This window comes from Bos indicus, chromosome 4 (genome assembly GCF_029378745.1).
Source record: "Bos indicus isolate NIAB-ARS_2022 breed Sahiwal x Tharparkar chromosome 4, NIAB-ARS_B.indTharparkar_mat_pri_1.0, whole genome shotgun sequence".
NCBI lineage: Eukaryota > Metazoa > Chordata > Mammalia > Artiodactyla > Bovidae > Bos > Bos indicus.
The window spans coordinates 3,252,755-3,277,925 of record NC_091763.1 but is presented as its reverse complement, the minus strand read 5'-3'; the positions used below and the strand labels follow the sequence as shown (position 1 = coordinate 3,277,925).

The window sequence follows — 25,171 nt, the reverse complement described above, 5'->3', positions numbered from 1 at the left end:
ACATAAAATTGATAAACAAGGCCCTACTGTATAGCACAGTGAGCTCTACTCAGCATCTTGTAATAATCTACAACAGAAGAGAATCTGAGTCACTTTGCCTCACACCTGAAACTAATATAACACTGTAAATCAACTGCACTTCGATTAAAAAAAAAAAAAAAATAGGTTTTCTTGCAGGTTGGTTGCAGGCCTACAAAGACATGACCACCAGTCCCGTGCACCCATTCTGGCCTCTGGGCCTGAGGCTGGACAACTCTGTGCCTAATGACTGCCCCACCTGGCAGATCCTGGCCTCTTCTATGTCTCTGGAGTCTCAGTTGTGACCACGTGGCTGTTGTCAGAGTGTGCTGCGGTTGTCCCACTGGGGGCTTGGCAGAGACTGTCCCTGTGCTGGTTTGCAATATTTGGGTTCATTCACTTGGTGATTGAAGGCTGGTTCAGCCTCTGCCACGTGGACTTTCTCGGAGAACAAACCATCTTAACTCTGGAAAGAGTATGCCAAGGGAGGCAGTCAATACGTCCTGAATGATAACTTCATGATATGCATGGAGACCATCATGGCTTACCTTTAGGGGATCACTCAGCCTGTGGATAGTGATCGCTTTTCTCCACCAGCAACCCCTTCACTTTATCCTACAGCTTGTGATCTCTGTGAGTCAGGTATATGGAGATGTGCTCTATTTCCTGATGGAGTACCGTGATGGATTCCAGCACAGGGAGCTGGGACACCCACTCGACTTCTGGTTTTACTTTGTCTTCCTGAACGCCCTGTGGCTGGCGCTGCCTGGACTCCTCATACTGGCTTCCATGAAGCGACTTGCTCATGCCCAGAGCATACTGGTGCCAAAGCCCCCAAAGCTAGGAGCAAGCAGAACTAAAGGGTGATGGACTAGGCTTAAACACAGGCTATTGAGGAACTCTCCACCTGCCAGAAGATTCCAATCCTTGCTCCCACAGGTTTGAAGGACAAATTGAATTGATCTATCAAACTCAGGTTGATGGGTGGGCAGTGGGAAGAAAAGAGCTGTGTGGAGCCACAGTCAGCAGCCAATGGGACAAAGGTACAAGGGAACCTAGGAAGTCTGTGATGGGGACAATTTTTTAAATCAGGAAATAAAGGTCTTGACCCTAAAAAAGAAAGAAAGAAATGCTAGTTGACATATCAGAAGGCCCTGAGGCTGCTGATGAAGATCACAGACTGCAAAAGAAGGGAAGCCTATGGAATGGGAAGAACCTAGAGGAAGGGCTGGCTGGTGAGCTTGCTGAGGTTCCTCCCACAAGTCCACTGACCACTGACCACAGATCCCTGCAACATACCAAGGGAGCTTCCTTACCCAGACCATGGAGGGTCCATTTTCTGCTGCCTTTCCTGGTCCAGTTTGGAGTTCTGGAGGTGACCAGTGATAGTATGGATTCACACTATTACTCGGGGCTGCAGAGGATCATGCAAGATAAAACCATTACATTTTCTCCCAATTCCCATTTATGTGTGAACTTAGAGGTCATGTGTGTGAACCATGAAACTGATTGCCCTCATTGACAACTAGATGGATGCAATAGTTTTACTTACAAAATTACTTCCAATGTTTGATTTTTTTCTTATAGTCATTTTTCTTTTCTTTTTAATTTTTTTTTTCCTCTCCACACAGCTCAAAGGATCTTGGTTCTCCCACCAGGGACTGAACCTTCTTAGTGAAAGCACAGAGTCCTAATCAGTAGATTGCCAGGGGATTTCCTAACCTTTGGTTGTTTTTAAAACCTAAATAAATTGAAGCATTATTTAAACATTTTAATTACAATTTATACATAGATAATATGCATTCACCTTTTATTTTTTAAGGCAAAATGTGAGGTGTCATTGACATACAATAACTGCACATATTCTCATGTACAATCTGAACAGTTTCCATATATATATATATATATATATATATGTTTATGAACATAGCACTATCATCAAGAACACCATATTGATCTGCTTTGAAAGGTTCCTTATGTGAAATATATTCCCCTCTCCCAGTGCCCCAGAAACCATGAGGTTTCCCAGTCTGGTCACTGGGAAAAGGCATCCTTCTTGGATTTTCATGAGCACCACATCTATTACCTCTCATCCTATTGGAGGATACTTGCCAGGACCCTAGGTAGTTTGCTCACGGAGCAGCTGCATAGGAGATAGTGATTTTCTGAATTGCTGGCAGTCTCTTTGTGAAACTCTTTTCTCCCCATCAGGGTAGCAGGAGAACTCAGCCTGGTTCTCTGGGCCCTGCTTGCCCACCCAGCCCTCCCCTCTCTCATTGTTCCGGTGGTGAGCCAGACAGACACTGTTGGACTGCTTCAGTCAGTGTTCCCCTCCCAGGGATCACTGGCTGGCCTTGTCCAATATCCAGTGTCTTTAAAACTCGTGTTTTAAATGTATTTTTTCTTTTTGCTTCAGATAGGACAGTTCATCTAGCCCCTCTTATTTCATCTTAGCCGGAAACATCCTGCATTTTAATTTTACTAGATAATTTTATATATTTTATGATATCTATAACTTTAATAATGTGAAAATATTTCTAAAAGTATTATTTTTCCATTTCATTTTACCCTTATGAAGTTATATTCTGACTTTTCCCTTTAAATACAATTACACTTAGATTTTAAATTCTTGGGGCTTCCCTTGTAGCTCAGTTGGTAAAGAATCTGCCTGCAGTGCAGAAGACCCGGGTTCAATCCCTGGGTTGGGAAGATCCCCTGGAGAAGGAAATGGCAACCCACTCCAGCATCCTTGCCTGGAAAATCTCATGGACAGAGGAATCTGGAGGGCTGCAGTCCATGGGATCGCAAAGAGTCGGGCATGACTGTAAAATCATCACTGACAATATCTCAGAAATAATGTGAAGATTTTGATAATAATTATAGCATTGGTGAGTTTGTTGAAATGAGGACAAGAAAATAAATCTTGTAGAGTAAAAATAAACAATATGATTTATAAGTGTCTTTAATTATCACTCATTCAATCATTGTCAGTTCAGGATCTGGGACTTGGCTACAATCCAGTCATCCTTTTATATGTTAGCCATTTTCAATCCTAAAAAACTGTAGCTTAATAGGCATTAATTAATTTTGTCACTGAGAATGTATCTCTGATGAGTAGAATGACAGAGAACGTTGTGCTCATCAATGTGAAAGCATGCTTTGTATCTATGTGCAGTGGTCAGACACGCAGGGCACCAGTCTCCATGTGTGCCCTCCTCTGCTCAGGCTGAAGAGAGGGGCAGCGCCACCTCAGGCCTCATTCACCCGCTCCCTGAGCTGGCTCTCTTTATGGCCTCTGGCATGGGTTCTGAACCATGGACAGCTCTCTCCCTCTAAATCTGGGGTTACCTTGCTTCTACAGTTTTTGAAGGACTTCGTTCTTACCTGTGGCCAAGTTTCATGGGTTTTGTTCTTATCATGGGTGATAAAAGAAATGTTCACATATTGAGGTTATGGAGCAAACATTTTGACTTATACATGAGTTAACGTGAATATTATGTCTGCTTGTGGTCTATTAAAAATTCATTGTACATCTGCTTTAATATTAAGGAAACCCACACTGACCAGAAGTAAAATATGTGCATGTTAAAAATAAAGATTCAACGCCTTCCTTCCTGGGATGCTGATGCTGATCCTTTGATAAGATGCCCAACCTAGGTGCCAAGGCCATGCTGTGCACGTACAGGTCTAATGTTTGTTTGTTTGTTAAATCTTGACAGCCTGACTGGTGTAATGTTCTTTGTTCCAACAAGATATAAAACTGTGCTGAAAAACATGCTTCTCCAGAGAAGTCTATCAGAGTAATCTGGGCTATAGTCCTCAGGTTGACTCAAATAAAACTCTTTTCTATTCCCAGTATATATTGTTAATTATATATTATTATTTTCATTGACAAGGTCTAGAAGGACTCCCTGATTCTGGTTTCCAGTTACTTGGATCTCTGCATTCTTGCACGGGCTTGTTCAGTCACTTCCAGTGTGTCCAATTCTCTGCGATCCTATGGGCTTACCCACCAGGCTCCCCATCCATGGAGATTCTCCAAGCAAGAACACTGGAGTGGGTTTCCATGTCCTCTGTCAGGGGGTCTTTCTAACCCAGGGCTCAGTTGTGTCTCCTTCATTGGCAGGTGGGTTCTTCACCACTAGCTCCACTTGGGAAGCCCAGGACAACCCTTCACCATTCTGTTATCATGGATATAAATCCCACTGTGGGTTAAGCAGTGTTATTTTACTGAAAAATCCATTAGTACAAGAGCAATACCTAAATGCAACAGATTAAAATATCAATGTTCAATTGTGCATTTTGTGAAAAAATAAGCCCTAAGGAAGTTATAAAATAATCAAAATCATGTAGAACAGCATTCACATTATCCAGTGAGTTTCCTATTTATCAAGACTAATCCTTGGAATTCTCTTTAGATCCTTTTTGTGTGTGTGTGTGTCAGTTGATTAACCTGGGCATAGATGATCAATAAGTCATTTCAGCTCTGTTTACAAAGTATTTCTAGACTCTCTCCTCTTCTCTTTATATCCACTGCTATCTCCAAGCCAACGCCACTTTTGCTGCCTTTTCTCACATGGGATTATCACTCTGGTCTTCAAACTACTCATGATTTTACTTTGGTTTTTCCATGTGTATTTCACAGAGCAGCAGTATAAGCCACCAGATAAAAGACAACCAGCTAAATTTGAAAGAGATGAATAAGAATGTATTTTAAGTATAAATATGTCATGAAATATATTATGTTCTGTATTTTTATTTGCTAAATCTAGCAACACTAAACCAAAATAAAAATCTTTATCTTAATGTGAAACAGATTATGGGTTTCCTTGGTGTCTCTGCTATTAAAGAATCTACCTGCAATACAGAAAACACCAGTTTGATTCCTAGAAGGGGATGATCCTCTGGAGAAGGGATGGACTACCCACACCAGTATTATTGGGCTTCCTTGGTGGCTCAGATGGTAAACAATCTGCCTGCACTGCGGGAGACCTGGGTTTGATCCTGGGTTGTGAAGATCCCATGGAGGAGGACATTGCAACCCACTCCAGTATTCTTGCCTGGAGAATCCCATGGACAGAGGAGCCTGGGCAACTACAGCCCATGGGGTCACAAAGAGTCAGACATGACTGAGCGACTAAGCACAGCACAATAGAGATTATGCCATGTGCTTGTACAAAATCTTTTAGTCTTTTCATTGAATTTAGAATAATGTATCATTATCTTCAAGATTCCATGTGATATAATCTCCAAATCTAACCCTGACATTTTTCTCTCAGTCACTACTCTCCAAATGCACTAGCCTTTCTTTTCCTTTAAGTTGCCAGATTTGTTCTTGATAGAGCACATTTGTATTTGCAGCTCTCTCTGGTTGGCATGTCCCTCTTTCCTGAAGAATATAATAGGGCTACTTTCTTCTTACAATGCAAGCTTAAGTTCAAAGATCTCCTTACAAAAAAAGATATTCCATGGCTCATGAGTGAGCTTTTACATATGATTCTACACTGTTTTTTTTATATTGTCTGTTATAATCCAAATTTGTAGTATTATTTTTGTGGAATAATTTACTAATTTATTTATTTACTTTTATTACCCATCTCCACCACTACCTTGAACATCTCTCTTATACAAATGAGGAGTGAGTATGATATTTAGGGAACTGTTTTTTTTTTTTTTTTTTTTTAAAGAAAGAGTGAGATTACTGCATTAGATAAATATAAAACTGGTGAATGTCTTATAGAGCAAGACACTCATAACCTTTGTTTGCTGTTACCATTTCTACAAAACAAAAATAAACAAGTTAATAGGTCACTTCACACTGTCTGGAATATATCCAAACAGACGATAACAAGTCAAACACGGAAGTAAACTCTGGTTTGTCTTGTTAAACAATACTCCAGTTTGTCAGTGAAAAGTACATTATACTGTCTTTTCTCTTATTTCCTAATTTTGGATAATTTTCTTCAACTCAGTGATTTTTATACTTGAATGGCAAGTTATTTTGTTTCTTTATCATCTAGTAAGAAAATAGAAGTTTGGAAAAAGTCAGATAATGGTCACGAGGGACCCTCTACTTGATCCATAGAGATTATTATTAGACAAATGTCAGTACTCCCTAGGATTTGGTGAGAAATTGCAGTTACCATAATGTAATACTTAATGCAAAGGTCTTTACCAGAGTGGAAGGAATATTTGTTAGGATTCACTTATATAAGCACTCTAAGTTTAACCTGAAAATAGTAGTCAGTTCTAATGTTAGAAAACAATAAGCCTCTCAACATTCTTTTTCAAAGCAGATAAAATAATGAGGATATCCTTGAGCCAAAAGCAAATTTTCCTTTAAAGCCAAGCTTATTGAAACTTGGTAAAGATAATTTTAAGGTGAAAAATATGGTTAAAAATTCTGTTTACTTTAGTAATTGAATTTTTATTGAAGTATAGTTGGTTTACAAATCTCTGTTAGTTTTTCAGGTGTACAGCAAAATGATTAAATACAGGCACATGTTGCTGCTGCTGCTAAGTTGCTTCAGTCGTATCTGACTCTGTGCGACCCTACAGATGGCAGCCCACCAGGCTCTCTGTCCCTGGGATTCTCCAGGCAAGAACACTGGAGTGGGTTGCCATTTCCTTCTCCAATGCATGTAAGTGAAAAGTGAAAGTGAAGTCGCTCAGTCGTGTCCTACTCCTAGCGACCCCATGGACTGCAGCCTACCAGGCCCCTCCGTCCATGGGATTTTCCAGGCAAGAGTACTGGAGTGGGGTGCCATTGCCTTCTCCGTAGGTACATGTATATACATATATATATATTTTTTTTTCTTTTTCAGATTCTTTTCCATTCCATGTTATTACAAAATATTGAATATAGTCCCCTAGGCTCTACAGTAGGTTCTTGCTTATCTGTTTTATACACAGTAGTGTATGTGTGCTAATCATAAACTCCTAATTTATCTTCCCTTCCCTTACCCCTTGGTAACCAAAAGTTTGTTTTCTATGTCTGTGAATCTTTTTTTTTTTTTTTTGCCAATTAATTCATTAGAATTTTAGTGAAATGTTATTTCTGCCTGTCCAGCTGCTCTTACTGCATCTATGGCTAGCTGCTGGGGACAGCCATACAGTGGTGGAAGCATAAGGAAGAAAAATAAGCTCTCACTTTCTTGTTAAAAAGCAGCTAAATAGAAGCTCTGGGTTTAGGGAGTGCATGGAAGGTGACAAGAAAGGAAAAACTCATACATTCTGTATGATGAGAGTCAGTTAAGCTGAAGACTTTAGCAGTAGTGCAAGCTAACAGGTGTCTCTAAAAGCTGTCTTTTAGAGATTGCAACTGTCTGAAGTTGCAATTTAGACTCATTCATGTTTAAGAGAAATGGTATTAGTCACAAAAGCTCCTTCTTTGTTCATGCCAAAATAATTAAGCATTTTCCCTAAAAGTGCTAGTGTTGAACAAGCTCTTATGAAATTTAAAGAACTGAGAATAGACATGATTTACAAGGGTTTTCTTTCCTTGTTATTAGCACAAATCAATTTTGCAAAGCTGCACACTAAAAATAAGAGTGTCTGTAGAATTTTGCAAGTGGAATCCTAGTAAAAATCCTAAAGATTATGCTCTTAACCTTCACTAGCCGGCCCATCCATCCCAGCCTTTATTCCCACAGCTCCAGCCAGGTCCAATAGGGCTCAGAGGGCATTTGATTCAAAGAGAAGTCAGTTTTATTGAAATTAAAAATCCAAAGTAAAGTTTAGCCTTCTTTCTTAACTATCTATTACTGAAAAGTGTAGCAGCTCTTAAACACAAAAACCAGCCACATTATTACATGATTTTAGTTATATGATCATAAATTACCTAGATAACATTTTTATAAGATTATTTCCATGAAAAAATGAAAAATTTAAGCAGTTAAGAATGAAACACATTTTTTAAAATTTTATTTTATTTTTAAACTTTACATAATTGTATTAGTTTTGCCAAATATCAAAATGAATCCGCCACAGGTATACATGTGTTCCCCATCCTGAACCCTCCTCCCTCCCCCCTCCCCATACCATCCCTCTGGGTCGTCCCAGTGCACTAGCCCCAAGCATCCAGTATCTCTTAGAATTTGTTTCCAATCTCAGGTGGGCTCAGTGACAATGGGTTTGTTTTAATGATGACCACAAGGCCAAAAGATCAATAATGTGTAACAGTGAAAATGGATAAGTACAGGGAATGTCCAGTCTGGAAAAGTGTGAGTTAAAGGAACTCCAAAGCCCCCATAGTTCCCGGACTGTCAGCAGGGAGAAAAATGGAAATAATTTACAAGCATTGAGACTTTAAGGGAAAAATTCCAACCTTGTAACATCTGAGGGTTCAGAAACTATACTCTCATCATAGGAGAGGAAACTGACTAGAAACTAGAAGTTTCTTTATGAGATATCTAAGCTGGACAATGTACCTCCAGGTCTACCAATGGATATAACCTCTGATTCTGGAGAATGCCAAGGGTAGAGGAAAAAAGTGTCATGACCACAGAGTGAAAGAAGCTGAATGAGAAGATCCTCAAAGTCAATGTCCCCAGGGTCCGGGAATGGTCTAGTTTGTACCTCACTTCCTTTGCTTTTATGAACTCTACCAAGACTTTTACCAACTCCAAACATTTTAAAGGTATTTTTTGGATAAGGATTATTCATGATTAATCAATTTTTACAAGCTATTTGTATGAAGTATGTTGTAGGAAAACATACACATCAAGGTCTTCAATTAATCTATATTTAAATAGCACATATGAGTGAAGACTGCAGCTTCCAAAAACTGAAAAATGACTATGAATGGCAGTTGTTTAGCTATCTGATTCTCGAGTTTGCATTTATAATGTAAGGTTAATGATGAAAATTTGAATATGAGACTGTGAAATTTAAGTATATGTAAAGCACCAAACAGAGTGATATTTAATCACTAGGCTCAATTAATGAAATCTATTATTATGAAGCATTATGTTTTTACATATTTTGCAATAATAATGGTCATTTGTGTATTCTGTGTGAGGTCCAGAAAACCATCCATAAAGCACCATCTACATGTTGTGTGAATGTTACATTAATTTTAGACTATGTAATTCAGAAGGAAATAAAACAGACTGGTTGGGTAATAAAAAATTAAATAAAACTCCAAATGCACCTTAGTTAAAAATGATCAATTTTTCTTCATTACTCAGTATCTTTGTCTCATATTTCAACTTCTAACTTCATAAAATAATAAATATATTACAATATGACTGCTGTTCTATTGATTTACAAAAATTGCTATGAAAATTCAGATAAGGAAGCCTCTAATTTTTTTTTTTTTTCCCTCCTGGTTAAAAATGTCTATTGACCAGGTGGTATTTTTTTTTAATTTTTATTTTATATTTCAGTGTAGTTGAATAACAATGTTGTAACAGTTTCAGGATACCTGGTCAAGAGATACCTGGAGTACAGGCAAATTTGGCCTTGGGGTACAGAATGAAGCAGGGCAAAAGCTAACAGAGTTTTGCCAAAAGAACACATTGGTAATAGCAAACACCCTCTTTCAACAACACAAGAAAAGACTCTTCACATGGACATCACCAGAAGGTTAAAACTGAAATCAGATTAAATATATTCTTTGCAGCCAAAGATGGAGAAACTCTATACACAGCAGAAACAAGACCAGGAGCTGGCTGTGGCTCAGATCATGAACTCCTTATTGCCAAATTCAGACTGAAATTGAAGAAAGTAGGGAAAACCACTAGACCATTCACATATGACCTAAACCAGATGCCTTAAGATTATAAAGAAGAAGTGACAAATAGACTCAAGGGATTAGATCTGATAGACAGAGTAGCTGAAGAACTATGGGTATAGATTTGTGACGTTGCACAGAGGGCAGTGATCAAGACCATCTCCAAGAAAAGGAAATGCAAAAAGGCAAAATGATTGTCTGAGGAGGCCTTACAAATAGCTGAGTAAAAAGAGAAGCTAAAAGCAAAGGAGAAAAGGAAAGATATACCCATCTGAATGCAGAGTTCCAAAGAATAGCAAGGAGAAATAAGAAAACCTTCTTCAATAATCAATGAAAGTAAATAGAGGGAAAAAATAGAATGGGAAAGACTGGATATCTCATCAAGAAAGTTACAGATACCAAGGAAATATTTCATGCAAAGATGGGCACAATAAAGGACAGAAATGGTATGGACCTAACAGAAGCAGAACATATTAAGAAGAGGTGGCAAGAATACACAGAACTATATAAAAAAAAGATCTTCATGACCCAGATAATTGTGATGGTATGATCACTCATCTAGAGCCAGATATCCTGTAATGCAAAGTCAAGTGGGCCTTAGAAAGCATCACAATGAACAAAGTTAATGGAGATGGTAGAATTCCAGTTGAGATATTTGAAATACTGAAAGATGATGCTGTGAAAGTGCTGCATTTAATATGTCAACATTTTTTGAAAATTCAGCAGTGGCCACAGGACTGGAAAAGGCTAGTTTTCATTCCAATCCCAAAGAAAGGCAATGCCAAAGATGTCCAAACTGCCGCACAATTGCACTCATCTCACACACTTGCAAATTAATCCTCAAAATCATCCAAGCCAGGCTTCAACAGTATGTGAACCATAAACTTCCAGATGTTCAAGTTGGATTTAGAAAAGGCAGAGGAACCAGAGATCAAATTGTCAACATCCGTTAGATTATTGAAAAAGCAAGAGAGATCCAAAGTAACATGTACTTCTGCTTTTTTGACTACCACAAAGCCTTTGATAGCATGAATCACAACAAACTATGAAAAATTCTTAAAAAGATGAGAACACCAAACCAACTGACCTGCCTCCTGAGAAATCTGTATGCAGGTCAAGAAGCAACAGTTAGAACTAGACATGGAACAACAGACTGGTTCCAAATAGGGAAAAGAGTGTGTCAAGGCTGTATATTGTCACCCTGCTTATTTAACATCATGCGAAATGCTGGGCTGGATGAAGCACAAGCTGGAATCAAGATGGCCAGGAGAAATATCAATAACCTCAGGTAGGCAGATGACACCACTCTTATGGCAGAAAGCATAGAACTAAAGAGCCTCTTGATGAAAGTGAAAGAGGAGAGTGAAAATGTTGGCTTAAAACTCAACCATCAGAAAACTAAGATCATAGTATCCAGTCCCACCACTTTATGGTGAAGAGATGGGGAAATAATGGAAACAGTGAAAGACTTTATTTTGGGGGTCTCCAGTCATGGCTGGTGACTGCAGCCATGAAATTAAAAGATGCTTACTTCTTGGAAGAAGAGCTGGACCAACCTAGACAGCATATTAAAAAGCAGAGACATTACTTTTCCAACAAAGGTCCATCTAGTTAAGGTTATGGCTTTTCCAGTTGTCATGTATGGATATGAGAGTTGGACTATAAAGAAAGCTGAGGGCTGAAGAATTTATGCTTTTGAACTGTGGTGTTGGAGAAGACTCTTGAGAGTCATTTGTACTGCAAAGAGATCCAACCAGTCCATCCTAAAGGAAATTAGTCCTGAATATTCATTGGAAGGAATGATGCTGAAGATGAAACTCCAATACTTTGGCCACCTTATGTGAAAATCTGAGTCATTGGAAAAGACTCTGGTGCTTTGGAAGATTGAAGGTAGGAGGAGAAATAGATGACAGAGAATGAGATGGTTGGATGGCATCACCATCTCAATGGACAAGTGTTTGAGTAAGCACCGCGAGTTGGTAATGGACAGGGAAGCCTGGTATGCTACTGACCATGGGGTCACAAAGAGTTGGACACAACTGAGTGACTGAACTGAACTGAACATTTTCAGGTATACGGTGTTTCAACTAGACATATACATGTATCTATTTTTTTTTTCATATTCTTTTCCCTTTGAGTCATTACATAACATTGAGCAGACTTCCTTGTGAAATACAGTAGGTCCTTGTTGGTTATCCATTTTAAACATTGAAGTGTGTACGTATCAATCCCAAACTCCCTAACTATTCCCCTCTACTCTCTCCACAACCGTGACAACCATAAGTTCATTCTGTGAGTCTGAGTCCATTTCTGTTTTGTAAATAAGTTCATCTTTTTTTTTAGATTTTGCATATAAGTGACACCATATAATATGATATTTGTCTTCCTTCTATTTGCACCTTGCAGGATAGGGAATGGCTTCTCAGGTAAACAAAAGAGAGTGCGTATAAGAGGAAGAGGGAGTATCTCCTGCAAAGCACAGTGGTACAAAAGAATATGGAGTGTTGGGCACTTAGAGAAGGGAAGTTAAGGCACATGCTTTGGGGTGCCTAGAAATGACTCTGGGAAAAGTGGGAAGAAAGAATCTTGAACACTGCAGGAATTTTAAACGGAATATCTAGTCAGTGGATGGCATTAGAGGGGGAGAGAGACAGATTTTTCTTTCAGAAAATCACATCGGCAGCAGCAGCCACAATAAAACAGAGTCTATGAAAACTGACAAAGAGAAAAATCCAAGTTTCAGAAAATTCAAAAGTTTAGCAGTAAAACAATTTCTGTTCACAGATGATATAATCTACAGAGACATGCTAAAGATTCCACTAAACGTTGATGTATAAACAAATTCAGCAGAGTGGAAGGATATAAATGCAACACAAAAATTAGCTGCACTTTTATAAATCAGCAATGAACAATCCAAAAGGGAAATTAAAGAAAACAATTTTATTATAGTAACATTAAAATAATAAAATACCTAAGAATTAACCAAAGAGGTGAAAGACATACAATGAAAACTGCAATACATTGCTGCAAAAAAATTAAAGAAAATATTCTTGGAGATGTTTATAATTAATATTGCTAAGATGTCAATACTACAAATTAAAAAAAAATCCTCAATGATTTCTTTTTTTTTTTGTTTGTGTGTGTGGAAGTAGAAAACCTCACCCTAAAATTCATGTAGAATCTCAAGAGACCTCAGATAACCAAGACAATCTTGTAAAGGAAGAGCAAACCTTTAGGATTCACACTTTCTGATTGTATAACTTGCTGAAGAACTTTAATAATCAAAATGATATGGGGTTGGCATATATATATATGTGTGTGTGTGTGTGTGTGTACATATATATCTCAGATGAATAGAATACAGAGCCCAGAATTAAAACCTCATATATATGGTCAAATGATTTTCAATTGTTTTGAAAAGTAGAATGAAACCCACAGAATGAGAGAAAATATTTGAAATTTACATATCTGATATGGTAGTGATATCCAACATAAAGAACTTCTAAAACTCAAAAAGAAAAACCAAACAACCTGATTCAAAAAGGGGCAAAGGACTTGAAATGACATTTTTCCAAAGAAGATACACATAAGCCTAATAAGTACATGAAAATCTACTTGACATCACTAATCACTAGGGGAATGAATATAAAAACTGTGATGAGATACTATCTCATACCCATTAGAATTACTACTACCAAAACAAAACAAAACAGAAAATAACAAGTTTGGCTACAAAAGTGGACAAAAAGGTACCCTGAATACTGCTGTCCAGAATTTTAAATGAAACAACTGATGCAGAAAATAGAATGGCAGTTCTTCAAAAAATTAAAAAATATAAATGCTACATGACCCACCAATTCCACTTCAGGGTGTATACCCAATACAACTGAAAATAAGGACTCAAATATATATTTGTGCATCTATATTTATAGCAGCAATATTCAAAATACTCAAAAATGGAAGCAACTCAATTGTCCATGAATAGTAAAATGAATTAGCAAAATGTGGTATATATGTAAAATGGACTAATACTAAGTGTTAAAAAGGAAAGATATGTTACATCATAGAGGAACTTTGATGATATTATGCTAAATGACATTAGCCAGTTGCAAAAATGGCAAATGCTGTTTGATTCCACTTAAAGGTCATCAAAAGTGTTAAAGAGAGGAAATAGGATGATGTTGCTTTGGAAGGGTAAATTAGGAAGTTTTGTTCAAGGGGTACAGGGTTTTAGTTTTGCAAGATGAAAAGGGCTCAGAAGATTATTTGTACTTTTCAAATCTAGAATTCCAATTTGATTTCTTTTATAATTTCTATATCTTAATTGATAGTTTCTACTGTTTGATACAACATTGTCTTCATATCTTTCTTTACTTCTTTAGTCATGCTTGCTCTTGTTTAGTTCTATGAGCATAGTTATAATGGTCCTTTTGAGGTATTTTTCTACTAAATCTGTGCTCTCATAGACAGTTGTGTGTTACTCTTTTTTCCCCAGTGTGTGTCATACTTATGCTTTCATGTTTCTTGGCTTGATAGAAAGAAAGAAAGAAGCAAAAAAAGAAAGATGATTTTTTTTTAAAGATACTGGACATTTTAGATAATATATCTATTCGGCTTTGCTGGTTTACTCCTCACCCCAGGAGCTAATTGTTACTATTAGCTGGTTTATTTTTTACTAACTGACTGGCTTATTTTAGTGAAGTCTTCTTTTCCATCCTCCTTCAGACCCTCCCCCTTCCCCTTCTGCTCCAGCCCCTGTCTTAAACCTCTGTTGTTGCTCCCCTGGGAGGCAGATGCACCCTGATGTATAACTATCACCTCTCCAGCATGGCAGTGATATTGGTGAGCTTCTCTTTCCCAATTTGCCCAAACACACTAACTTGATATACGTGTGGCTGATCCCTCTATTATTTTCCTAGAAGATTTGTTATTCTATATCCCAATCTAATCAAACCATGATGACTATGAAGTTTCTGAAGTCCAATTCATTTTTTAAATTAATATTTTTTATTTTATTGAAAGACAATTGCTTTACAGAATTTTGTTGTATTCTGGCAAACCTCAGCATGAATCAGCTGGAAGTTCAGTTCAGTTGCTCAGTCGTGTCTAACTCTTTGTGATCCCATGGACTGCAGCAGGCTAGGCCTCCCTGTCCATCACCAACTCCCGGAGTTTACTCAAACTCATGTCCATCACGTTGGTGATACCATCCAACCATCTCATCCTCTGTCTTTCCCTTCTCCTTTCATGCTTTCAATCTTTCCCAGAATCAGGGTATTTTCCAGTGAGTAACTTCTTCTCATCAGGAGGCCAAAGTACTGGAGTTTCAGCTTCAGCATCAGTCCTCCCAATGAACATTCAGGACTGATTTCCTTTAAGATTCAAAGATTGGATCTCCTTGCAGTCCAAGGGACTCTCAAGAGTCTTCTCCAACTCCACAGTTCAAAAGCATCAATTCTTCAGCACTCAGTTTTGTTTATAGTCCATCTCTCACATCCATATATGACTACTGGAAAAACCATAGCCTTCACTAGATGGACCTTTGTTGGCAAAGTAATGTCTCTGCTTTTTAATATGCTGTCTAGGTTGGTCATAGCTTTTCTTCCAAGGAGCAAGCATCTTTCAATTTCATGGCTGTACTCACCATCTGCAGTGATTTTGGAGCCCCCCAAAATAAAGTCTGTCACTGTTTCCATTGTTTCCCCATCTATTTGCCATGAAGTGATGGGACCGGATGCCATGATTTTAGTTTTCTGAATGTTGAGTTTGAAGACAACTGTTTCACTCTACTCTGTCACTTTCATCAAGAGGCTCTTTAGTTCTTTGCTTTATGCCATAAGGGTGGTGTCATCTGCATATCTGAGGTTACTGATATTTCTCCCGGCCATCTTGATTCCTGCTTGTGCTTCATCCAGCCCAGCATTTCACATGATGTACTCTGCATAGAAGTTAAATAAGCAGGGTGACAATATACAGCCTTGACACACTCCTTTCCCTATTTGGAACCAGTCTGTTGTTCCATGTCCAGTTCTAACTGCTGTTTCTTGACCTGCATACAGATTTCTCAGGAGGCAAGTCAAATGGTCTGGTATTCCCCTCTTTCAGAATTTTCCACAGTTTGTTGTGATCCACATAGTCAAAGGCTTTGACAGAGTCAATAAAGCCAAAGGCATGAATATACCCTCTCCCTTTTGAACCTCCCACGCATCTCCCTCCCCATCTTACACTTTTAGATTGATATGCAGTCCCCGTTTGAGTTTCCTGAGCCATACAGCAAATTCCCTTTGGCAGTCAATTTTGCATATGTTAATGTAAGTTTCCATGTTACTCTCTCTATGAGGTTCAATTCAATATTTATTCTGACACCAGGAAGGCTTCTCCTAGCTATCTGATTCCCCAATTCTCTTCTTCAGACTGTGCAGTTTATAGTCTAGACTGTATCTTCATTTAAATAAGAAATCTCCCCTAATTGCCTTTCATCATGAATTCCCCCACTCTTCTTGAGATTATTCTTAGGTTTTAACTTCTTCATTCTCCATTGCAAGCAAAGGCCTTTCTTTTGGGAAGAGAAAGAAAGCTGCATTACCACTTGCTTCTCTCCGCACCACTGAATTGAAAGTGAAAGTTGCTCGGGCTATTCCAACTCTTTAGGACCCCGTGGACTGTAGCCTACCAGGCTTGTCTGTCCATGGAGTTTTCCAGGCCAGAATACTGGAGTCGGTAGCTGTTCCCTTCTTCAGGGGATCTTCCCTACCCAGGGATCGACCTCCTCTCTTCCACATTGCTGCTGCTACTAAGTCACTTCAGTCGTTTCTGACTCTGTGCGACCCCATAGACGGCAGCCCACCAGGCTCCCCTGTCCCTGGGATTCTCCAGGCAAGAACACTGGAGTGGGTTGCCATTTCCTTCTCCAATGCATGTAAGTGAAAAGTGAAAGTGAAGTCGCTCAGTCGCGTCCGACTCTTAGAGACCCCATGGACTGCAGCCTACCAGGCTCCTCCGTCCATGGGATTTTCCAGGCAAGAGTACTGGAGCGGGGTGCCATTGCCTTCTCTGCTTCCACATTGGAGGTGAGTTCTTTACCCTCTGAGCCACTAGGGAAGCCCAAGAGTACCAGAGTGGGTAGCCTATCCCTTCTCCAGCAGATCTTCAGAACCCAGGAATCAAACCGGGGTTTCCTACATTGCAGGCAGATTCTTTACCAGCTGAGCTATGAGAGAACCCAAGTAAAATCTAGATGTGATGGATCTAGAGATGCCATCACATCAAGCTTCTGTCTGAGTAACCCCCATGAAGAAGATGACACTGATGGAGGGTCTGCAAGCCGCCAGATGCCCTCTCAGCTGGCCTCTCCTGAGAAGGAACCACCACTGCACTAGATGGGCAATGGCAATTTGTGGTTCAGTATTCTCAGCCTGCTGTGCCTGAGGCAGAGCCTCTCTTCCATGAGTGGAGCCTGTGTGGAAGAAGAAAGCCCAACTCTTGACCACACTAATCCACCCAGGACTGACCTCAGAAACAGGTTGTAGGGGGGAGTATGAGAAACACTGATGTCGTGTTTCCTCCTTGAAAAAAAAAGGAGCCGAGAAGAGTGGAGACCCACTTTCTTGCTGCTGCAGATGGAAGTCAACTCTATCTTGTAGAGCTGGAATGAGGAGAAGAGAGAGTAGGCTGGAGTCTACAAATTCCAAACTCTAACTTCTTGTGGTGGAATTTCATAGATTTTCTTGAATCGATATTTCTTCATTCATTGTCTTTAGGTTAATTTCAGAAGGCTTTAAATTGTTGATTTTGATCCTTTCCACCAGTTTGACTGGGAGCAGGTCAGCAGACATCTACAAGCTGCTTCCACAAATATCAATCTTTTGCTGCTATGGTTTTGACTTTTGCTGAATGTTGTAGAAATGTAATCATATAATATGAATCTTCTCAGAAATTAATATTTCACTCAGAAATATGTACTTAAAATTTATTCAAATTTTGTAAATTATTTATTTATAAAAATGGACAATATTTCATTGAATGGATGAACTAAAATATTTTCATTCATTCATCTATTAAAGGGCATGTGAGTTGTTTCCAATTTTTGGTAATTGTGAAGGAAGCCAATTTAATTACAGGTTTCTATGTGGACATAAGTTTTTAAATCAGTATTGTAAATATTTAGGTGTATAATTGCTGGATCTTATGCTAAGGTTACTTTGCCTATTTTAAAGACTACAATATTGACTTCTAAAATGATTGATCCATTTTGCATATCCACCAAAAATGAATGAGACTTGTTGTTTCTCCCTAAACTTATGATCAATTGGTTTGGCATGGAGAAAGAGAATCAGTAAGATACAGGCGTAGATATATGTGTATACTAATAAGATATATATTTATAATAATGTATATATAATATCCTATATACATCATATATATTTTCGTATATCTATTTTAGCTCATATATTATTTCAGTCAGTTCAGTTTCTCAGTGGTGTCCAACTCTTTGCAACTCCATGGACTGCAGCATGCTAGGCTTCCCTGTCCATCACCAACTCCTGGTGCTTGCTCAAACTCATGTCCATTGAGTTGGTGATGCCATCCAACCATCCCATCCTCTGTGTCTCTGTGTGTATATATATATATATGTATCTTATATGTAGAAGTAAAAGATATATCTTTTATACATGTCATATTGATATATATAATAGATTAAAATATTCCTTATTTTTATGTATAAAGGACAACTTAGCAATAATACAGAATAACAATCATAATCTTATAATAATAATATGTATATTACATATATGATATGTATTTACATATATACATATATGGATATATATATATATACACACACACACACATATGTATAGAGAGAGAAAGTTTATTTTAAGGAATTGGTCACAGGATTATGATGGCTATAGGTATAAGTCCATGAGGGAAGCAGAAAACCTGGAATTCAAGTAAGAGTTGATTTTGCAATCTTATTTCTGAAACGTTCAAGGTTGGTAAGAAACTTAAGGTTTCTATATAGCATTCTTGAGGCTAAATTTCTTCTTCAGGAAACTGCAGTCTTTGTTCCTAAGGTCTTAAACTGATTGGAAGAAGTGAATCCAATCCACGGAGGATAACCTGCCCTAAACAACATCTATTGGAAAAAAAAAAAAAAGTGGGGGGGGGGGGGCTTCCCTGATAGCTCAGTTGGTAAAGAATCTGCCTGAAATGCAGGATACCCTGGTTCAATTTCTGGGTCAGCAAGATCCACTGGAGAAGGGATAGGCTACCCACTCTAGGATTCTTGGGCTTCCCTTGTGGTTCAGCTGGTAAAGAATCTGCCTGCAATGTGGTAGACCTGGGTTTGATCCCTGGGTTGGGAAGATACCCTGGAGAAAGGAAAGACTACCCACTTCAGTACTCTGGCCTGGAGAATTCCATGGATGGTATAGAGTCACAAAGAGTCAGACATGACTGAGCAACTTTCACATATGTGAAAAATATCCTCACAGCGTCCTTTAGTGTACTATTTGGTGAAACAACTTGGCACTGCAGCTTAGCCAAGTTGACAAGAAATTAACTGTCACACTGGGTTTGCTTTTAGCTTTTCTGTTACAGGTGTATAGTGACATCTGATTGTTATTTAAACTTGCATTTCCTTAATAACTTCTTTCAGATGCTTTCATAGGCAGTTGTGTGTTGCTCTTTTTCTTCAAGTGCATGTGTCATACTTTCATGTTTCTATGAATACTACATAAGCTTTTAAGAAACTGGGCATTTTAGAAATGATATGTTATATCAGATCTGGTTACCGACTGCTGCCCTAAAGAGAATATTTTATGCTGGTCTCTATGATATGTGTTTTACATGTAATCACTGATTTCATTCTCAGAACACTCATTTGAAACAGATAGACTAATTGCAATTATATTTCAGAAGAGAAAGTGAGTATGAAAGTGTTGATGGAACTTGTCTTGGGCTTCATAGATGATGATCATCCCATGCTCCACAAACATCACCTATGTAAGTAAAGGCACTGCATGAGAGGGGGAGAGTGAGGTCAGGGAGAGAAAGTTAAGAACTTGTTTGTAAATATGCTGCATTTCAGAAGAAAATGTTTCCACAAACTTTTACTAAAAATGATGTTTTACTGTATTTCTCAGGTGAAGCTGGGTTTTGCTGTAAGAATCAACTCTCAAATCCCCAATGGAATATTACTCAGCCACTAAAAGAAATGAAATATGGTCATTTGCAGAGACATGGATGGAGCCAGAGTTTGTCATACAGAGTGGAGTAGGTCAGAAAGATAAAAACAAATACTGTATATATATGCATACATGTGGAATCTAGAAAAATGGAATAGATGATCTTATTTGCAAAAGAGAAAGAGAGACACAGACATAGAGAACAAATATATGGATACCAAGGTGGAAGGAGGGCTTGGAATGAACTGGAGATTGGAATTAACATATATACACTATCATGTGCTATAAAGCACAGGAAGTTCAGCTCAGTATTCTGTAGTGACCTAGTGGGGACATGAGAAAAAAAACGGAACGTTCCAAAGAGAGGTGATATATGTAAACATATGGCTGATTCACTTCAATGTGCAGCAGAAACTAAATATTGTAAAGAAATTATATTCTGATAAATCAAAAATAAAGGTACTAAGATGCAGCTACTATGGAGAACAGTATGGAATTTCCATAAAAATACTAAAACTAGAATTACTGCATGATTCAGCATTCTACTTCTGGGTATATATCTGAAGATGAAAATTCTAATTCAAAAAGTGCTTGCACCCCAATGTCATAGCAGCACTATTTATAATAACCAAGACATAGAAGAAGCCTATGGATTAAATATTTACTGAGCATGGCCCCACCCTTCAGAACAAGACCCAGCTTCCCCCATAGTCAGTCTCTCCAATAAGGAAGCTTCCATAAGCCTTTCATCCTGATTCAGCAGAGGGCAGACAGAATGAAAACCACAGTCACAGAAAGCTAATCAAACTGATCACATGGACCACAGCCTTGTGAAACTAGCCTTGTGAAACTCAATGAAACTATGAGCCATGCTGTGTAGGGCCAACCAAGATGGAGAGGTCATAGTGTAGAGTTCTGACAAAACATGGTCCACTGGAGAGGGGAATGGCAAATCACTTCAGTATTCTTGCCTTGAAAACCCCATGAAAACCCCATGAAAAGAGAAAAAGATATAATAATGGAAGATGAACTCCCCAGGTCGTTAGGTGCCCAATATGCTACTGGAGAAGAGTGGAGAAATAATTCCAGAAAGAATGAAGAGACAAAGCCAAAATGAAAACAACACCCAGTTTTGGATGTGACTGATGATGGAAGTAAAGTCCAATGCCTGTAAAGAACAATACTGCATAGGAACCTGGAATGTTAGGTCCATGAATCAAGGTAAATTGGAAGTGGTGAAATAGAAGGTGGCAAGAGTGAACACTGACATTTTAGGAATCAGTGAACTAAAATGGACTGGAATGGGAAAATTTAAATCAGATGACCATTATAGCTAAAACTGTGGGCAAAAATCCCTTAGAAGAAATGGAGTAGCCCTCATAGTCAATGAAAGAGTACAAAATGCAATGCTTGGATGTAATCTCAAAAATGACACAATGAACTCTGTTCGTTTACAAGGCAAATGATTCAGTATCACAGTAATCCAACTCTATGCCCCAATCACTAATGTTGAAGAAGCTGAAGTTGAATGAGTCCTTGAAGATATACAAGATCTTCTAGAACTAACCCCAGAAAGAGATGTCCTTTTCATCATAGGGGATGGAAGGCAAAAGTAGGAAGCCAAGAGATACCTGGAGTAATAGGCAATTCTGGCCTTGGAGTACAAAAAGAAGCCAAACAAAAGCTAACAGAGTTTTGCCAAAAGAACACACTGGTCATAGCAAACAGTCTTTTCCAACACAAGAGAAGACTAACACATGGACATCACCAGAAAGTCAATACCAAAATCAGATTGATTATATTCTTTGCATCCAAAGATGGAGACGCTCTATACACTCAGCAAAAAGAAGACCTGGAGCTGAATTGGGCTCAGATCATGAGGTCCTTATTGACAAATCCAGACTTAAATTGAAGAAAGTAGGGAAAACCTCTAGACCATTCACATATGACCTAAATCAAATCCCTTACGATTAGACAGTGGAAGTGACAAATTGATGCAAGAGATTAGATCTGATGGACATAGTTCCAGAGGAACTATGGACAGAGTTTTGTGACATTATACAGGAGGCAGTGGTCAAGACCACCCCCCCTCAAAAAAAAAAAAAAAAAGAAATGCAAACAGGCAAAATGGTTGTCTGAGGAGGGCTTACTAATACGTGAGGAAAGAAGAGAAGCCAAAGGCAAAGGAGAAAAGGAAAGATATACCTACCCATTTGAATGCAAAGTTCCTAGGAATAGCAAGGAGAGATAAGAAAACCTTCCTCATTGATCAGTGCAAAGAAATAGAGGAAAGAAATAGAATGAGAAAGATTACAGATCTCTTCAATAAGATTAGAGATACCAAGGGAACATTTCATGCAGAGATGGGCACAATAAAGGACAGAAATGGTATGGACCTAACAGAAGCAGAAAATATTAAGAAGGGGTGGCAAGAATACACAGAACTATACAAAAAAGATCTTAATGACACAGATAACCACTATGGTGTGATTACTCACCGAGAGCCAGACATGCTGGTATGTGAAGTCAAGTGGGCCTTTGGAAGCATCACTATGGACAAAGCTAGTGGAGATGATGGAATTCCAGCTGAGCTATTTCAAATCCTAAAAGATGATGCTGTGAAAGTACTGCACTCAATATGCCAGCAAATTTGGAAAACTCAGTAGTGGCCACAGGACTGGAAAATGTCAGCGTTCATTAAAATCCCAAAGAAAGACAATGCCAAAGAATGTTTAAACTACTGCACAACTGCACTGATCTCACATGGTAGCAAAGTAATGCTCATAATTCCCCAAGCCAAGCTTCAGCAACACATGAACCGTAAAGCTGGATTTAGAAAAAGCTGGATTTAGAATCCATTCAAGCTGGATTTAGAAAAAGCAGAGACACTGGAAATCAAATTGCCAACATCATTGGATCATAGAAAAAACAATAGACTACCAGAAATACATCTACTTCTGCTTTATTGACTATGCCAAAGCCTTTTACAGCATGGGTCAAAACAACCTGTGAAAAATTCTTCAAGAGATGGGGATACCAGACCACCTGATCTGCCTCCTGAGACATCTGTATGCAGGTCAGGAAGCCACAGTTAGAACTGGACATGGAACAACAGACTGGTTCCAACTTGGGAAAGGAGTACACCAAGGCTGTATTTTGTCAGTCTGCTTATTTAACTTATATGCAGATTGCATTATGTGAAACGCTGGGCTGGATGAAACACAAGGTGGAATCAAGATTGCCAGGAGAAATATCAATAACCTCAGATATGCAGATATGAGATATGCAGATGCCATAACCTCACCCTTATGGCAGAAAGTGAAGAGGAATTAAATAGCCTCTTGATGAAAGTGACAGAGGAGAGTGAAAAAGTTGACTAAAACTCAACATTCAAAAAATGAAGATCATGGCATACAGTCCCATCACTTTATGGCAACTAGATAGGGAAACAATGGAAACAGTGTCAGACTTTATCTTTTTGGTCTCCAAAATCACTATAGATGGTTACTGAAGCCATAAAATTAAAAGATGCTTTGTCCCTTTGAAGAAAACTATGATAAACCTAGACAGCCTATTAAAAAGCAGAGACATTACTTGGTTGACAAAGTTCATCTAGTCAAAGCTATGATTTTTTCCAGTAGTCACGTATGGATGTCAGAGTTGGACCATAAAGAAAGCTGAGCACTGAAGAACTGATGCTTTTGAATTGCAGTGTTGGAAAATACTCTTGAAAGTCCTCTGGGCTTTAAAGAGATCCAGCCAGTCCATTCTAAAGTAAATCAGCCCTGAATGTTCATTGGAAGGGCTGATGCAGATGCTGAAGCTCCAATACTTTGGCCACCTGATGTGAAGAAGTGACCCTTTGGAAAAGACTCTGATGCTGGAAACTTTGAAGGTGGGAGGAGAAGGAGACAGTGGAGGATGAGATGGTTTGATGACATCACTGACTCAATGAACATGAGTTTGAGTAAGCCTTGGGAGTTGGTGATGGACAGGGAACCCTGACATTTGCAATCCATAGGATTGCAGAGTCGGACATGACTGAGCAACTGAACTGAACTTAACTGAAAGTGAAGTGAAGTCGCTCAGTCGTGTCTAGCTCTTTATGATCCCACGGACTGTAGTCTACCAGGCTTCTCTATCCATGGGATTTTCCAGGCAAGAGTACTGGAGTGGGTTGCCATTTACTTCTCCAGGGGATCTTCCTGACCCAGGGATCAAACCCAGGTCTCCTGCATTGCAGGCAGACACTTTACCCTCTGAGCCAACTGAAAAGCATCCTAATGTTTGTCAACAGATGAATGGATAAAGATGATGTGGTACATACATACAATGAAATATTACTCATCCATTAAAAAAGAAAAATAATGAGAGTTACAGCTATATACATGGTCCTAGCGATTATCATTGTAAGTGAAGTAAGTCAGAAAAAGACAACTAATAAGTGATGTCACTAATATTTGCAATCTAAATAAACAAGATACAAATGAACTTATTTCCAAAATAGAAACAGACTCACAGGCATAGAAAACAAATTTATGGTTACCAAAAGGGAAAGGGGTAGGGCTAACTTCAGAGTTTATGATTAACAGATACATACTAGTATATATAAAATAGATAGCGTACAAGGACTGACTATATAGCACAGAGAACTTTATTCAATATCTTGTAATAACCTATGATGGAAAAGAATCTGAAAAAGAATACACACACACACCTGAATCACTTCACTGTGCATCTGAAACTAACACAACATTGTAAATCAATTCTACTCAATAAAACAAACAAAAATCTCCATGACTAATGCCACTAGGGTGAATATTTGCTGCAGGCATGAGCAGTAATCCAGGGCATTGTTCTTGGTGAGGGGGTGAGCGGTCCCACCCTTTTCACTGCTGTGGCTCCAGAAGGTCAATTCATATGCATATTTTTCACTGTGGGAGGGAAGAGACATAGGAGCATCTGGTTTAGCTGGATGTGGCCCGTATCACCTTCTTTCAGAGCTCATTGGCTGGAATTTGTTATTGGGTCCTGCTAAACCACAGTAGGACTGGGAGATGCATGAGGGCATATGGAAGGCTGGAGCAGCAACTCTTTCAGCAACAATGTCAGGGGATACTACTTTTATATATTTGCTTAAAGACTAACACATAAGAATTTAAGCTCATTTTTATATAAGTACAAATTGTTTAATTTCTTGCTGAGAGTATTTTGAACTTTGTGTTTAATATTG

General features: G+C 38.6%; 1 pseudogene; it reads left to right on the top strand.

The window, feature by feature from the left end:
* The first annotated feature begins 200 nt into the window (after positions 1-200).
* LOC109558058 (3-beta-hydroxysteroid-Delta(8),Delta(7)-isomerase pseudogene) lies at positions 201-878 on the top strand (annotated as a pseudogene).
* Positions 879-25,171: the final 24,293 nt, after the last annotated feature.